Source organism: Carcharodon carcharias, chromosome 2 (genome assembly GCF_017639515.1).
Source record: "Carcharodon carcharias isolate sCarCar2 chromosome 2, sCarCar2.pri, whole genome shotgun sequence".
Classification (NCBI taxonomy): domain Eukaryota; kingdom Metazoa; phylum Chordata; class Chondrichthyes; order Lamniformes; family Lamnidae; genus Carcharodon; species Carcharodon carcharias.
In genome coordinates, this window is record NC_054468.1 from 157586503 (window position 1) to 157604840 (window position 18338).

The following is an 18338-nucleotide window of genomic DNA, read 5'->3' on the forward strand; positions in this document are numbered from 1 at the left end:
TATGAAATAGAAATTCACCCGGATTTGTGTTTTTGGGGAAAGCGGGGAGGGACAGACATAGAAAAAGTTTTGAGATCAGGCACAGTGATGGGTTTATTTTGCTGCTATGTAAATAATGGTGATATTCACATCTAATGTAAAATAATTGGTCCAGAGAAGAATTTAGTAAAGGAATACTGTGCAAAACAAATTACTATGAGAACTCTGACAAATGAATCCAGCCCAAGGTGAAGGGAGAAAAACTCCTACTGTAAGGGTCTTACCTAAACTGTATTTGGGTAGCCTCAACTGTGTTCATAATGGATGTGGGTTCACAGCACAAAGCCACCCTTAATATAGCATGATGCAACATTGGGCAGAATCTTCCGGTTGGCGTGCGGGGACGGGCCTGACAAGCCGACTTACAAAATGACATGTGATGACATCGGATGTGCGTCCCAACGTCACTGCGCGCCATTGTGATATTTTGAAGGGTGGGCTCTATGACTTCCGAGATGTGCCCACCATTAATTAATGGGCCACTTAAGGCCCTTGAGGCAGTAACAGACAGGAATTTTTCTTACCACGTGATTTTCAGAGCGTCGCATGGGTAGGCCACATTTTTAAAAACCTCATCCATGGATGGGTTAAGAGGGGTGAGTGGGCTCGCAAATGTGAGTTGTTAGTTTACTAGTTACTTTAGAAACTTATTGCTACTTGCCTGTGTGAACAGAGAACTTCAAATCTCTTCAGAGCTGCTTGTACAGGAATAACAGGCTTCAGGTCAGGACTCTAGAGGAAACATCATTCTTGGGGCCTTGCTGGTTTCAGGCAGCCTTCTCTTACCCTGGGAATGGGGATGATGCTCTCCACTGGAAGCACCTCCTCAGAAGTGGAAGTGAGGGCCAGAAGGGAGAGGAGTCCAGGGGAACCACCTTTGAGAGGCCAGGCGCAGGCACAAGGGCTGCAGGGCCAACAGGAAGTCCAAGGTGGAAGCAGTCATAGAAGATGCCACTATCCTGCTGCCAGGGTTACAGACAGCGATGCAGCTACCTCAATATGTCTGAGGTGCAATGCCGAAGGAGGCTCCGTCTCTCAAGGAAGACAGTGACCTCCATCTGTCATATGATCGGCCCTCAGATCAGCTTCAACTGTGTGGGTGGACACCTCATGCGTTGGTGCTGAAGGTCACAGCTGCCCTCAACTTCTATGCCTCCGGCTCTTTCCAGGGGTCAGTGGGTAATCTTTGAGAGCCTCCCAATCAATTGTCCACACAAGCTGATGTGTCAAGCTGGTGACAGATGCTCTGGTTAGGTGTGCATTGACCTTCATTCACTACCGCTGGGACGAGGCCAGCCAGGCAGAGCGGCCATTGCTGGCTTCCCCCGCGTCCAAGGTGCAATAGACTGTACACACATGGCCGTCAAGGCGCCAGCAGGTGAGCCCGGTGCCTTCATTAACAGGAAGGGCTTTCACTCCATGAACGTGCAGATAGTGAGTGATCACAGGATGCTGATTCTACAAGTCTATGCAAGGGACCCAAGCAGCTCCCACAACACCTACATCCTTAGACATTCCCAGGTGCCGGGGCTCTTCAGTGCTCCAGCCTGACTTGATGGATGGCTGCTGGGTGACAAGAGCTATCCCCTCAGAAGGTGGCTCATGATGCCTCTCTGACATCCAAGAACAGAAGCTGAGCAGCGGTACATTAGGAGCCAGGGCACCACAAGGGCTGTGGTGGAGAGAGCCATCGGTCTTCTCAAGATGTGCTTCTGATGCCTGGACTATCAGGGGATGCACTGCAATACCCCCCAGATCATGTGTCGCTAATAGTGGTTGCATGCTGCACTCTCCACAATCTGGCACTGGAAAAGGGGGACTCAGTGGAGGCAGAAGATGTAGACGCAGATGCTCTGGCTGCAGACGATGAGTCCAGTAGTGAGTCCGAGGACGAACGTGCTCAGAAAAATGCTGAGGGGTAGACACTGACCCGAGCAACCTCCAGGGAGGCAAGGACACCCGGGAGGCTTTGATCCAATGATCCCTCGGCTAGCCCACCAAAAATGGACCTCCAACACATGCCAGGGCTGCAGGCTCTATACTCGATACCTGAGAACAATATCTGCCTGGTTAAGAACATTAACTATGTGACTTGTCAATAAAGCTCAATGACAAACAACTCACTCATAACATCATGGGTTCCCATACACCTGCAGAAGTAATGAAGCACCCAGAGGCTTGTACATAACTAAAATATTTAATGATTTCATACTTGCATACAGAAATGAAAGTGCATAAAAAGGTGTTGAACGGCGCACCTACTAAAAAACAACCGAAATGGGGGTCAGAAGAAAACCACCAGAGATAAGCCCGTGGTGTGCCTAAGGTGATTTACGCTTATGTTTGCGGGTGCTACATCTGGGTGCTCCCCCATTGCTGGCACCGGCATTGGAGACAGCCTGATCACTCTGCTGTCCTGTTGGCCTTGATGACCTTGGCAGGTGTCCTCTGGCCTGTGGAGCCTGTGCTGGCCCCACCTGGGAGGGAGCGGCCAGAGGCATGGTTGGCATCTCTCCAGTCGCCGCAGCCTCATCGGATACCACGATCACTGGCAGAGGGACGGAGGAACTGCTGCTCTCATCTGGAGAGCCCTGAGAAGAGCCCGCAGAGATGACAGGCAGTTCGTGCACCAATGTGAGGTCACTTTGGACCTCCCTGTTCACCATTGATGGATGGGCACCTAGCTGGAATACTGGGTGCCCAATTCATCTCCCACACTGTTAGTGACCACCTGAGGTCAGTGCCACTGAGAGGGCTTGCAGGTCCGAGTGCATCCCCAGGAAGATCTGATTGTTCTCCTGGAGGAGCCTCTCCATAAGATTCGCCACTCTCTCCATGGAGGAGGCAGTGCACTCGGCCATGAGAGTCATTGCATTGTTCATGCTCCACATGGACTCGTCCATCACGGAGATCATGGGCACTCTCTGCCTCCGCCAGCACCTCAAGTAATTGTGAAGCGCCCTCACCGCTGTGCCCCAGGACACTAGCCGACGATCTTATCCCTACCCGAGGTGCTGGTATCTACGCTGGTGCCTGCCTGGCTGAGATGATGTGACGCTGGTGCATTTATATCTTCTGGGCCCTCAGGGGTCAGTGGTGGTTCCTGTGCCTCCTGAGTCCAGGTGTGGTCCCAAAAGGCTGAAAGGAAGAACAGGGACATTTGATTAGTTGAAGTCGTAATACCATTAATGTGCATGCCTGGCCCCCAGATTAGGATGCACTCCTCCTTCCATAATCAATGGGCAACGCATATTGGATGCTGAAATCAATATCCAGTCAACAGTGCAATGTTTGCACTGACTGACCTCAGTGCACGGTAGTCTTACCTCCCACTGGCACTCCAGCCTCACCGCTGCCGGTAGACCTGGGCACATTGCGCCTCTTCAGCTCGAGAGCCTCCTGCTGGTATCTGGTGAGTATGAGTAGGTGAGCCTGCTCTCTGCCAGTCCACATCCACTCTGCATTATTGTATGTGGTCTTCTCCTGAAAAGGAGAGAGGAGCATTGATTAGTGCACCCTGTACCTGGATTACCATTGCAGCCCTGCCGCCCCCACCTGAGTGAAACATTGCAGGGCTCATCCAATTCGTGACCCTGGAGCCGCTGTACACTCACTCCAAGCAGCCAGGGCTGACCCACTTGTCCAGATGCTGCCTCCATCACATTTGCCATTCACACTGTATGACCTTCCAAAGCAAGGAGCACTACCACCTAGAAGGATAAGAGCAGCAGATAGATGGCTGCCCCGCCACTGGAAGTTCCCCTCCAAGTAGGTCAGCATCCTGACTTTGAAATATTTTAGCGTTCCAGCACTGTACCTAAGTCCAGGTCCTGGAGCTCACTCCAATAACAGCACCTGGTGTAAGTGTACCACATGCAGCGGACACAGAAGCCAGCTCAGCACCACCCTCTCAGGGACAACTAGACATGGGCAATAAATGCTGGCCCACCCAGCGAAGGCCACATGCCGTGAATGAATGAATGCAATAACAAAATTCCAAGTTGGTGGGGGCAGGGCTCGCCCTGGAAGCCAACCTAACTGCTGTGATAAGTGACCCATGCCGACATGGGACTCACCCTTCCTGATTACAAGAGGTTGTTGGACTGCTTGCGACACTGAACCTAAATGCGTCTCACCACATCGTGGGAGCTGACCCTTTCTGCCACCTCCTCCCAGACACGTTTTGTCATGTGGGGAGGCCTCCTCCTCCAGTCCCTAGGCACTATGATGTCGCGCCACGCTGCCACCTCCTCGAGGAGGGCAGCGAGGCACTCATCTGAAAATCTCAGGGCACGCTGCCCCACCTAACCTGCCCTCCTGCCTGGCCTGCTCCCCGAGAGGGCTTTCAGGAACCCTTCTGTGCGACATCGTTGGCAGCCTTTGGAAGGCTGCCTGCGTCGTTTTTAAACAGGCCGCCGGGTCAGCATTGGACCCAGCGGTCATTGGAGTCCCGCCCGCCCCTTCCAGCTGTCCGCGGGAGCCGCGGTTCATGCTGATCGAGCCTTAGTTGGCCCGCCTGAATAAAATGGCGGCAGGAGCCGATCGCGAGCAGCGATCAGCTCTGTGTCTGCCTGCTTCCGCTCCTGAACAGCCCATCTGCCATAGGAAAAATTCTACCCATTGAGATATGCAACAAAGGTGGTTGGGAATGGAAAATAGCATATCTTTGGGGCAGAGAAGAGAGAGCTTTCCCTAATATTTGCAACACTTGATCTAGGATTGCTTGATGTTGGAATAGGAAAATGTTTTCTTTCCCCCAATGCTATCATCATTGACATATCAAAATAAGCACAGATAAAATCTCTCCAGTTAGCACTCACATACCTCCTAGTGGCCAGTTACAGAACAGCTTTGGGAGTCGGTCACACGTCTGCCCTTTCAAACAGGGAATGGCGTATTGTCAATTAAAATATAAAATAATTGAATACTGGGCACTGAATAAATATTTAAACTAGAAGTCTTCAAGAATGTCAGTAGATCTATATGCATTTTACTGCCTGATCAGTCTTATTTCAAGACAGACACAAGCACACAGAGTTGTTCAGTTCAGAACAATATTCATCAGTTGGAAACTATTTTCAAACATGTATGATTTCTCTGTTACATCATATCTGTAATAGGAAAAACCTGTAATATTTTACAAATATCCATTTTCTAACATCCTGTGTCAGCATTGCTACATTTGCAATGTGCAAATAATCACAAAAAATATGCAGATGCATGGAAATATTTCAAATTGTTTATATTACAAAGGATTCTTGGACACAATGAAACAAACCCAAGTCTCAATGAAAGTAATTGATGTTTATGTTATATGAAGAAATTACATAGTGTACAGCAATATTATAGGAACTGCATGCGCTATATATAAAACACAATCTGTACAAGATATTTGCACATATTATAGAGTGGTACATATGGCATGCAATGGGACTATTTATTATTGTTTCCTTATGCTTTCTCTGAATATGGAAAGATTTTTTAACCTTGTGGAATATTTCTTTTGGGGACCATGTAATTTTCATGTTCATTAGCTCGCTGGCTGGCTGTGCTGCAGTTGATGGCCTGCCATCTGACCCTATTCCAGCAATTCAGGGGCTCAGTTGCACTCGGTACCCTTTCTATACCAGTAACATCTTCTGTTCATTATCTAACCTTATTGATTATCCCAAAATGAATTCAATCTGCATTGTTCAGCCTCTCTCAGATCAAAAAGCCACAAAGCACACAAGCTGCATCTTAATTTTCTCCACATTCATAGCAATATTTTATTTAATATCTTTCCATTTTTACAGTTATCGTCTTTGATGGCCAACATTTAATGTCTGTTCCTGTGTCAACAATTTAAACAGTCAATTGTGGCCAATTATCTGGTACATAGCCAATGCACAAACAGCCCACGTCCCAATCAAAGACTTATCAGAAATGAGGCCTTGGGCTCATGAAGCAGATCACCCATTTCCAGGGAAATAATTTAAGGTAAGACTGTGGAGCAAGAGTGCTTTGCCTGGCTTTACATCAAACTTTGAAAAAAAGCATACTTTCTTGTTTAGCAGCTGTGACCACTGTGGATTCCTGAGTAGAGTAGACCAGCATAAGCCTTGTTGAACATCAACCAATTTAGCAGACTGCAGTACAACCTTCAATTATATGTGAAAATGGCCCAATGATTGTTTTCGGTTTCTGCCAAAGATGCCGGTAAAACCATACAACTCTACATTGTTGGATGCTTTCAGTCCTTGAGATGTGAAATACTACTCCCAGAAATTGGTACAAGGATTAGTTTGTTCCCCCTGTAGATCATTAGGACTTGATCAAAACTCTTACATTTTCTCCACTGCAAAGTTACCTTCGTGAACTTGATTTCTTTTTTCTGCCAGGCAATTCCTGAAGCAGCTCAACTTTGCCTAACACTTTGCCATTCCTTTCATATCTGTAGGAACTCTTTTAGCATGTCAATAACACTCCGGAAAGGATGCAGGGAAAAGCTTGTTATTTTCTAGACAATCCTTCTCATAACTTTAGCCTCCACTTTGTCCCTCCCTCCTTCTTCTTCCTCATATAAATATATGAAATTGATGTCAGGAAAAGGCCCCCTGGTTCATCAGGCTTGCCCCACATCATGATGATTGATCATCCCATCATAATTCACAACATTTCTATTTACCTAAGCCACCATCTACTTTTGAGCATATAATCTAGGCTAAAACTCCAGTGCAGCACTGAGGGAGTGCTGCACTGTCTGGGGTGATGTATTTCACATGAGACATTTAACCCAAGGTAATATTCAAAGAGAGATAGGGAAGTTCTCCCTGGTGTCCTGGTCAATATTTAATCCTCCCAACTCCAGGGCCATGCAATTTCTTGGAAGATCTGAGAAAAGAGGGAAGAAACCCAGGGCCAATAAGAAATAAAACAGCCTGGAAAATTTCTCACTCCCTCAGGTGATCAAAACCATTCCAGGCAATCTCATGGATCAAATGTTATCTGTAAAGCCACTTACCCCAATATGATCTGATCTCTGCCCCAGTCAAGAATTAATCCAGCTTCCTCTTGAAGGTGTTGTGTCTATTAAAGGCATGTCATATTCATAACTGTTTAAGTGTGAACTTTATTCAATGTGGAATCTTTGAATTGATTTTATCTTTTAAAATGGACAATGTGCTCCGACAGGATGATCAAAGATCAGCTGACCTGGTCTGTGTGTTCAAAGAACTAATCCAGGAATTTACTCATTGTCTTGCTATGTCCTAAAGACAGACAAACATATATTTCACTTAAAAATGTTAACTACACATCTCCTGAAAGTCATCACACTGTTGATGAAGTAGTGGAAGTTCTGTTGTCTGTCAATGAGCTAATCAATTACTTAATCACAGAAAGAACAATGGAGATTGTGCTAACTGGATGTATAGTCACTCCCTCCTGTCAATCATGGGTCATGTGATGTGCTGCAGGGAGTTCGACCAGTGAGCTCTTAGCAAGGGCAACCATGGGGTGGGGCTTTTCTGATGAGAGACCTGTTCGAGTGTGCAAGCACTGAAAATGTCTCTGAAATAAAGTTTAATTGTTTCTTGATGAAACCAGTCTGCTCCATAGGGCAGGATCGTCCCCCCGTCGGGTTTTGTGGGAGTGGGTAGGTTCCCGATTGGCGTCCCCAATTGGGGGCGCACCGCCATTTTATGTGGGCGGGCCAATTAAGGCCCGCTCCACATGACGTTCGCCAGGGAGCACTACCCCTGCCCCTGTGCGGGCGGGGGGCGGGGGGGGCGGGGGTTTGTTGATGGCGGTGGGGTGATTCCAAGAGCCAGGAGTATGCTCTTTCGCACATGCACATGATAGAATGCCCAGATCTCCCTGAGGCAAAGTGCTGCCTCAAGGAGATCAGCTCAGGTTTGAAAGGTTCAGTAAAGGAGGGGAAAAAAATTACTGATATGTCCACTCATATGCCACTGTCATATGTCAATATTTAAACATTTCATAATAATTTTAATACCTTCATAAAACCTCATCCTGCCTGTGGATGAGGTTTCATGTTTTTTTAGAAGCCCGCCTGGGCTCCCGGCCTGCCCGTCAACCTTAAGGTTGGATGGGCAGGTCCGTTAATCATGTTGATTACTTTTTTAATGGCCTTACTAGGCCTTTGACAGTTCACTGGGCATGCAGCCAAATCGGCTGCGTGTCCACCAAACTGAAAATCTAAATGACGTGGGGTGATGCCGGGACACATGCCTGATGCCACCCCCACTCGCTGAACAGAAGATTCTGCCCATAGAGTCATCAGATTTGGCAATGAAAATAAAATCAACTTTGGCTCTGCACCTTACCAGTTACTGTAAGTCGAATTTTAAAAAACTACTCACCAGCCATGCCGCTGTATGGAAGAATCGATCCATATGATGCTAATAATGAAGATTAGAGCCTGTACGTTGAGCAACTCGGATTTTACATTATAGCAAATGAAATAACCACTGAAGAAAAGCAGCAAGCGATCCTCTTAAGTGTATGCGACAGTAAAACATATAACTTGATTCGTAACCTGACTGCCCCGAGCGCGCCCAATTCATTGCCATATCACGAATTAATGGACCTAGTGAGAACACACTTCCAGCCGAAGCCATCTGTGAAAATGCAGCGCTTTAAATTCAGTTCAAGAGAACTGAAGAGAGTCCATTGCAATCTATGTAGTGAACCCCAAGCAGTTAACAGGATACTACGACTTTGGGGATGTTTTAAATGATATGCTGCGGGACCAATTGGAATGTGGAGTCAATTCAGTGCCGGTTGCTTGCCGAGGTTGATACCAATTTTAAACATGCCCTAGAAACCTCCCTCACTCGGAAAGTATTGCGAGAGTCTCACAGGCTTTGCAACACATGGATAATGGCACCTTGCATCATGTTGGGCGGGAACCAGCCGCTGAGCGTGGTATGAAAGCCAGACCTGCAGAATTAAACGGCGATTCAAGGGCCACTGTGAGGAATATCAAGAAGCCTAACAGAAACACTTCATCATCAGTTTCAAGACAAAATTGCTATCGATGTGGAGGTGACCACTGAGCACATACCTGTAAATTCAAAGAGGCAAAATGTCATTACAGTCATGAGAAGGTCACATGGTTAGGCAATGCCAGACAAAGTTGAAGCAGTCTACAAAACAGCAAACATGACAGAAATAACAGGTACAGCAAAGGCTGAAGCTGCTGCTCCTGACATTTACTCCATATGTAATGTGACTGCTGTGAAGACTGAGCCAATTATGGTGACAGTACTAGTGAATGAGGAGCTGCTGACAATGAAAGCGGACACTGGTGCCTCAACCATGGTGCCTTTCAGGTACCTTAATGAAGGAAGATGGCCAATAAACTTGGAGTGGTCAACTGCTAAATTAAGAACTTACATGAGAGAATTTATTCGAGTAAAGGGCATTGCTACTGTTCCAGTCTCTTACAAGTGACAGACAGCCCAACTGTCTGTAATAATAGTGTAAGGAGAGGGGCCAAGTCTTTTAGGTAGGGATTGGCTACAGAAGATCAAACTCGACTGTTCTGGGACATTTCACCTAAAATCGGATGGAATCTCAGAACTTCTAAAGAAGTACAACATGGCTTTTCAGGATGAATTAGGGAAGTTAAAAGGCATGTAGACCAAGATACATGTTGACCCTCAGGCAATACCACATTTCTTTAAGGCCAGGCCTGTGCCTTATACATTGAAAGAAAAGGTGGATGCACAATGGGCAGGTTAGAAAATCCAGGCATCGTCCAAACAGTCCAATTCTCAGAGTGGACTTTACCCAGTTCCAGTGGTTAAGTCTGACCACACCATACACATCTATGGAGACTATAAATTGACTGTAAATAAGGCAGCAAAACTAGATAAGTACCCCATTCCTTGGATAGATGACTTATATGCCAAGCTGGCTGGAGGCAAGTCCTATACGAAATTGGCTATGAGCCATGCCTACCAATGATTAGAACTGGATAGTACATCGAGAGAATACGTGACTATTAACACACACAAGGATCTCTCTCTGTACACTCGTCTATCCTTGGGAGTCTCATCAGCATGCGCTATTTTCCAGAGAACAATGGCGAGTTTTTTGCAAGGACTTCCACAAGGGATTGTATATTTGGATGATCACTGGGTCAACAGAGACTGAACACAGCCAATCTGGAGGAGGTATTAAGAGGGTTCATGGAAGCCGGCATATGGTTAAAGAAGGAAAATTGGACATTTCAAGCGCCAGAAGTCACTTATTTAGGTCACAGAGTGGATGCCATGGATTTGCACCTGGTAGGAGATAAAGTTCAGGCACTAAAAGATGCACCATCACCATCAAATGCAACAGAACGTAAGTCTTTCCTGGGTATGATTAACTTCTATAGTCGATTCTTACACAACCTATCAACTGTTTTGGCACCATTACACTCGCTGCTAAAAAATGAACCACTGTTGGTCATGGGGTTCACAACAGGAAGAAGCCTTTATGAAAGCAAATAAATTATTGGTACACTATAACCCATCAAAAGAGCTGCTGTTAACATGTGATGCCTCACCTTATGGTTTAGGAGCTGTGTTATAACATAAAATGGAAATAGATCAGAAAGGCCCATTGGCTATGTCTCGCGAACCCTCTCCCAAGTCGAAAAGGGCTATTTTCAATTAGAAAAAGAAGGATTACCTGTAGTATTCAGTGTAAAAAAGTGTCACCAATACCTACATGGACAACATTTTACCATTGTGTCGGACCATAAACCATTAGTGGGATTATTCAGTGAGGTTAAGGCCATTCTGCAATAGCATCAGCAAGAATATAATGCTGGGCCCTGACATTATCTGCGTATGAATATACTTTTATGTACCGTACTGACCTACACATTGCAAATGCAGATGCGCTCAGTCGTCTCCCGTTACCAGATAGCATTGTAAATACTCCCGTTCCACAAGGATTAGCGCTATCATTGAATTTCTTAGATTCTTCGCTTGAGTATGCAAAACAGATCAGAAATTGGATGAATAGAGGTCAAATATTGTTGAAAGTCAGAAGCTTTGTTTTGCAAGGATAGCCAAACTCGCTTGAACCTGAAGAATTGAGACCATTCCATGTCAGAAACATGGAATTGTGTTGTAGGGATCAAGAGTTGTCATACCATCACATGGTAGAGAGCTACCCTTGACAGAGATCCACAGTACAGACCACATCCACATCCAGGCACTTCAAAGATGAAAATGCTTGCTTGAAGCTATGTAATGTGACCAAGTATTGACAGCGACATTGAAAACATGGTCAACCATTGTCTCCACTATCAACAAGAACAGAAGTTACCTGTTTCAGCTCCCCTGTATCTGTGGGAATGGCCTGGTTTATCCTGGGTTTGACTACATATCAATTATGTAGGACCTTTATTAGGTACTATGTTCTTGTTAATTGTAGATGCACATTCAAAATGGATGGATGTGTACGAAGTTAAATCGCCAAAGTCAAATGCAACTATTGAGAAGCTACATCACTGTTTCGGCGTATATGGCCTACCTGAAATTGTCCTATCTGATAATGGTACAGACTTTATCAGCACCCAGTTTCAGAAATTTATCGATCTGAATGGAATCCGCCATACAAAGTCAGCTCCTTGGCATCCCTCATCAAATGGTCCAGCTGAGAGGGCAGTACAAACTTTCTGGTATGAAAAAGTTGCTAGTTTCTCTTAAGTTATTGTCCAATGCCACATTTTAGCACTGGTTCAACACCATCAGAGTTATTAAATGAAATAACATCTGCGTACATGTTTACACTTGGTGTTTCTGAATTTAGAGAGGAAGGCAGTGCAGAATCAAAGTAATCAGAAATTTATCCATGACATACACAGTAAAGCTCGCATAGTGTAGGTGACAAGTATACGTGCAGGATTTCAGCAGTGGACACTGCTGAGCTCTGGAAGCCATTGTTTCAGAGACTGGTCTTTCCAAGTACAAGTGGGAGTTAGGATTGTCCGTAAGCACATAGATCACATCCGTGCCAGGGAGACAGTCCAACAATTAATTGATCAACTTGTGATTAACGTTAAAACATCGACTTCTGATGTGTGTGATCGACCTAGAACAGACATTCCAGATGTTTCAGAAGAATTGCCAAATCCTGAATTGCCTAGTTCCAATGATGTACCTCACGTGCAACTCCAGATCCTGTCAATCCTGTCAGGAACCTTCAGTGGTAGAGCTATGTCGCTCTAACTGTATAAGAACAGCACCTCAGAGACTTGATTTATAATTACCTGAAATTGTATATATGGTTGTTGGATTGTTTAAATGTTTTTCTGTGAAGAGTAATTGTAAAACAACCAAAGAGGAGGGAATGTGGTAACTAGATGTATTGTCACTCCTTCCTGTCAATCATGGGTCATGTGATGTACTGCGGGGACAATGTAAATGTCTCTAATAAAGTTTAACTGTTTTTTGATTAAACCAATCTGCTGCATAGAGTCAACACAGAGATGGAATGTGGGTTTTGACTTTTAGAAACCATATTTGGTAATGAACAAGGAGCACTGTACTGACCATGTGACAGCAGCCATCTTCCAGAGGTATCTTTAATAAGGCCTGCTTTTACAGCAATAAAAAGCAGAAGTAACATCTATGCCTGAGAAAGATCTGACGGCTGTAAATTATAAGATCTTCAAGCTTGTGCCATTTTGGATCCACAAAGCAGCTGACCAAACTGCTGGTAATGAGGCCACATGAAATGGACTTTATGATCTACAGAAAGTCCATCACTTCGAGAAAATCTTGCAAAAAGCTTCTGCAAATGACTTTAAGTGTTGAACACACCTAAACTGCACTTCAGGTGTGAAGAAAACCTTCCATCAGTCCTGCAACATACTTCTTACAAAAGCAAGACAACCATGTTAAGTATAAGCTATTCTTTTTTGATAACTTGTAAAACCCAAGAAAAGCCTGCTGCCGGTTATTCAAATCACCCACACACTCAGGTGTTAAAAATACACACAAACATCTTCCTCTCAAAAATTCACTGATTATAGACAGTTGGGAAGGGGATGAGAATTCAGCAGTTCTCCCACACCCTGGCCCTAACAAAGGCTTGCAGAAAGCACCCACCATAACAACTGGCAACATACTCCAGAGCAAACACAGTAAGAAATGCAACAACGATAAAAATTCAATTGTCTTTTCTTTTTGTGGTGAAACTCAGCAGGATTATATTAATGTCATTAAAAAAAACCCATAATATTCCTTCTTATTTGTTATGTGTATAAATAGCCAGTTCAAATGACTCTAATGTCTGAATAAACACGCATATCTTTTATTCCTCCATATTTGGTTCATTTTCTATAGTTATTCTACACATTCCTTCACCTCCTTGTGTTAAACCAAAGAACAATTTAGCTGCATTCAACTATAATAGATTTGATGCCCAAAGAAAGAATGTATGTGCCTTCTTGCCCTCTTGTAATCTTCACTTTCTCCTGCAAAGTACAAATTTTCCAACTTTACTACATTTCTATTTACCTGATACACTCATCTACTCTTGAGCATACAATCTAGGCTAAAACTTGAGTGCTGCACTATTTGAGGTGTTGTATTTCACATGAGATGCTTAATCAAGGTTCAGCCTGTTTTTTTAGGTGGATGCAAAAGATCCCATGGATTCAAAGAAAAATAGAACAGTTCTCCCTGGTGTCCTGGTCAAAGTTTATTCCTCAACCAACAACATTTGATGGTACTGTGCAGACCACACTTGTCTTTCACCTCGGTGAAAAGAAATATTTTTCCGTACAACCAAAGCTTAAAACTTTCCATTTTCACATCGTGGCCATCCATAACATCCACATATTCACTATGAATTAATAATTTCTCAATTTAGGTAAGAGTTTGGAACAAGACACAGGAAAGTCACAGTTCAAATGACCCACTGTGTCCAGTGTTTAGAAGAGTGTAGTTGTAAGCCCTTATTTAAAAGTTCATTCAATTCCTTCTGGAGATTTCCAACCTCTTTTGGAAAGGTGACATTTGTCAGCTTCCCAACAACTTAATAGATGAAGGCATTGCCTGATGCAATAATAGAAGGTCCCAGATTCATTTCTCATTCTGTGCTGAAGGAGATGATCTCTGGGATTATGGCAGGGTCATAACTGGCTTCACTTTTCCTGTTCAAGGGCAGGGAGGATGGTGATAGTGGTGTCCACTGGCTTTTCCACACCTAACTAGACCCAAGACTCATGTTTGAAAGTGTGATCCTGGAAGAGAACAGAATAGGCTTGGCTCTAATGCCTTCCATATTCCACATTTGAACAACCTGCCAACACTAAGGGTGGAATTGTCCGCTCCGGAGACTAAGTAAGGTGGCAGGCGGGGAAGGTGGCTTGGAACCCGGCAGCCATCATGGTGGATCTGTGTGCCAGATTGTCCACTTTTCAGTTCATTAAATATGCATGAATGTGATGCACGTTGTATCTTGACATTGGGATTCATCCACCCCACCATTATCCCTTCGGTTCACATTTCCAGGCACCATTTTTAAACTGCGCACATCACTTTCTGCAGCTCAGGATTTGTTGTGCCGACTAGTAGAATGGCCCCTAAGAGAACAATGCACACTGCTCTGAAGTTTAGTAACACCGCACTAGGGGCACTCCTCCAGGCAATGGAGGATTGGACTTTACCCCCATGATGGGAGCTGGAGGTCCAGCAACCTCACCACACTGGCTTAAGAGCAGGTTGCACGTTCAGTCAGTGCTAACGCACCCCAGAGGAGGACCATCACCCAGTGCAGGAAGAGGATAAATGATCACATCCGCTCTGCCAGGGTAAGTCCACATTCTCTTCACTCTTATACTCTCACAAGCCCATCAGGCATTTGCAAGGTTACAGTCCACAGGGATCTCACATACTGTCATCACAGAGTGAGAGTGGCTCTCTCACACACACTGTGATATTTTCATCTCTTCTCACTGCCAGTACAGCTCGCCTCCTCAACACTTATAGATGTCCATTCAGCACTCACAGAAGGCAGGCATGCTTATCATCTCCTTTGGCATCCATCTTGCTCACAGTCTGTCCATTTGTCTTTATGCAGGAGAAGATTGCCCACACTAACACAGAGAGATCCCAGACCGGAGATGGGATGTCTGAGCTCAGGCCACTCACTAGATTTGAAGAGCAGCAGCAGAGCTGACTGTTGAGGACCAGTACAGTGCATGCGCTGAGGGTAAGATCGGTGTATCCCAAGCCAGTGAGGACCCATTAACAGTTCCTCGGAAACTGTGAGTGCTTTGCAATGTTGGTCATTAACCAGTCAATTACTCATTATCTCTTCTCTCTTTAACAGGCATCAGCAGGAAGAAGAAGAGGGCAGCCCATCAGCCCCAGCCCCCAGACCATCTCGGATGAGGATTCTGAGGATCCAGTAGAGATAGAGCTGTCACAGTGCTCATCTGCACTCTCCACCAGTGCAGGAACGCACATCTCAGCAGGACCAAGTTTTAGAGCAGTCTCAGGATCACCATCTGATGAACACAGCACAGATTCTGTTCCACAGCAGGCGGAGGTAGGAACATCCAAGTTCACCAGCGCTTGGAGGACGGCTGGAGGCCAGGCTCCTGCTGAGTCCGAGTCTGGTGATGAGCCTGTGGACTTGGCCCTTACAGAGAAGTTGGAGCTGCAAAGACAGACATGAGCTTATAAGGCAGGATGGTCAGAGGCCGTCACCAGGTTAGAACAGGTGATGGAGGAGTCCATCCGCATTCAGTCTGATGTCATTGCGCCGACATGCCAGCATGGAGGCCTTGGTCCAGAACTTGGTGCCTGATCTGCTCCAGGACCTGCATGCCATCACCCTGGGAATGGTGGGATCCATCAGTGGCTAGGCGAGAGGGGGATGGGGCACCTCGACCTCACTCCAGGTACCCCTTCTCCTCAAGGAGCCAGGCAGGGGCCCTTAGGCCCCCAAGGGGAGGAGGAAAGTCAGCTGGACACCCTGGAGCCATCCACACAGGTGAATCGGAGACTGTCCAGCTGCTCCCAATCCCCTCTGCCTGTGACCCCATCAGCTGCAGCTTTACAGGCCAAGGAGGGTGCGCCTGCCCTCCAGCAGGAGACTCAAAGCAGGCCTAGGCCCTCCTGGCCTTGGCCCTCCAGAGGACACCCACCAAGGTCATCACAGACAACAGGGCAAAGCAGTCAGCAGGCTGCCTCGACCTCTGCTGTGGATGTCGGGGAAACACCAAGACATAGCAGTAGGGTAAGAGAAATTAAGAAATACTAAGAGCACAAAGGTGGCATGGGTGTTCACAATTTGTAAAGATTTTGCAAAGATTTTGTGTAAATAGAATTTGTTACTGTCAACTTCTCCTCTAGTGAATGCCTCTTCTATCTGATGATATGCTCTGTGGTTAGTCAGGTGTCGCAGATGAGCCGCCCCTCCTCCCAGATTTCCAATCATCTGCCTCAGGTCTATGGGTCTTGCGAAACATCTCATTACAGTGCTTGGCCATTCTCTGTGGAGTAACATCATCAGTGAAGCCTCTGGCTCTAAGAACTTGGTGGTTGGGCAAGGTATCTCTGAGAGCTGCTTCAGAGGTTCATATAAAGTTGCCTCATGAGTTCAGGAACTGCAAAAATTAAAGCCAGATTAATTAAGAATTTTAGGAGTTATTATAGCAGTGACTTGCAGACCCTATGTATGTGCTTGAAATCTTTTCTTTTGTTAATAAACGTTAAATTTAGTTTTATAAAAAACCTCTACAGTCTTGGTGGACTTATTACCAATGTAATCAGGGCATGCATCTTTAAATAAAATAAAAATAGCAAAATCATTGTGGCTGTGTGATCACGCTCCCCTCATGGATTTGATCTGCCTGGCACACATCATCTGCTGGGCCATAACAGTTCCCGATATAGATCAGTGGGAAACTCGACCAACCTTTAACCTGCCATCAAAGTCAGGAGAACAAAATTCCAAACTAATTTTTGCTGGTGTGAAACTGACTTTTTTCATCATGCCAAATTTAGTGCCCCTGCCTGCCACAATTCCTGCTGGTGGGAGCAGAAAATTCTTGTGGAATAAGTAATCTAGCTTGTAATTGATAGATACAGTTAAAACAGTTCTCCAACTGATAATCAAATACAAATCAGGTTTGTCAATATACTTAACAAGGATAAAGTTAAAAACCAAAGCAGTTAAATCAATCAGTGTTACTTTAACTCACAAAACAATAATCATTTCAAAGATCTCAAGAAGTAATGATCTTACTTTGAATCAAGTCTTGAAATAATATTTGAACACTGGACACTGCTACATGTGAAGTAATATTCCTGGGGGTAGTGAAATGGTCAGCATTGTTTCTAGTAAAAGCCTCTTGATGTAAGAAAGTTCCTCATAAGATGGTAATTCAGTAACAGGCATTATTGTACTGAGATCTGGTTAACACTTCTGTTCCAATATTCTGGGAAGTAGATTCTTTTTAAGTTTTCTCTCATTTTCTATGACAATTCTGTGTGTTACGACACGTCCTTATTATTTTGTCATATTTTGCGCTAATTGTTCTCTGCAATAATGACAACAATAAGCAGGCATTCAGAAACAGAAAAGTTGAAGCCTCCAGGCTTGGTGATTTGACAGATAACAGTAATAGACCAGATCAAGTTTGTTGCTTTTTCCCTTGGGTGTCTGGGATGACAGAAATAAATCATGAGAGCAGTGAGAAGAAAACAACATAAACAACATGCCCCACAGTTTCTTATATAACCTCACTTTCTCCTCCCCTGGGCACGCACTGATATGATGTCAAAACTTGTTGACTGTCACTTTGCAGTAGTTCAATGAAACTCCACAATATTAGCAGTGGTGTCACTGATTTACTTACAGCTGGTTATTGCCAATATTATTATTTTGCCTGAAAATGGGAGAAGGAGCTATTACTTTCTTACTCAAAAATAACTATCTCAAAATATTTATTTTCCATTTGAATCAAATCTTGCACTTACTTTGTAGATTAAGGACTGAATGCAAATGCATTAGACAACTTAGTATTATACTAGGCTGATGCTGTAGGATTGCCTTTCAAAAAAGACGTTAAACTAAAGTCTTCATCTGCTAACTCAGGTAAAAGAATACATGGCACTATTTGAAAAAAAATTGGGAGTTCTTCAATGTTGTGAAAAAAGATTGGTATCAAAATTTCCAGAGTGGTTCCAATGCTTTAATTCTGAGAAATTTGGCAGAACTCAACAGAAATTTGTGGGACCTGGGCTGCGCTGGATACCCATGGCTCCGCGAAAATA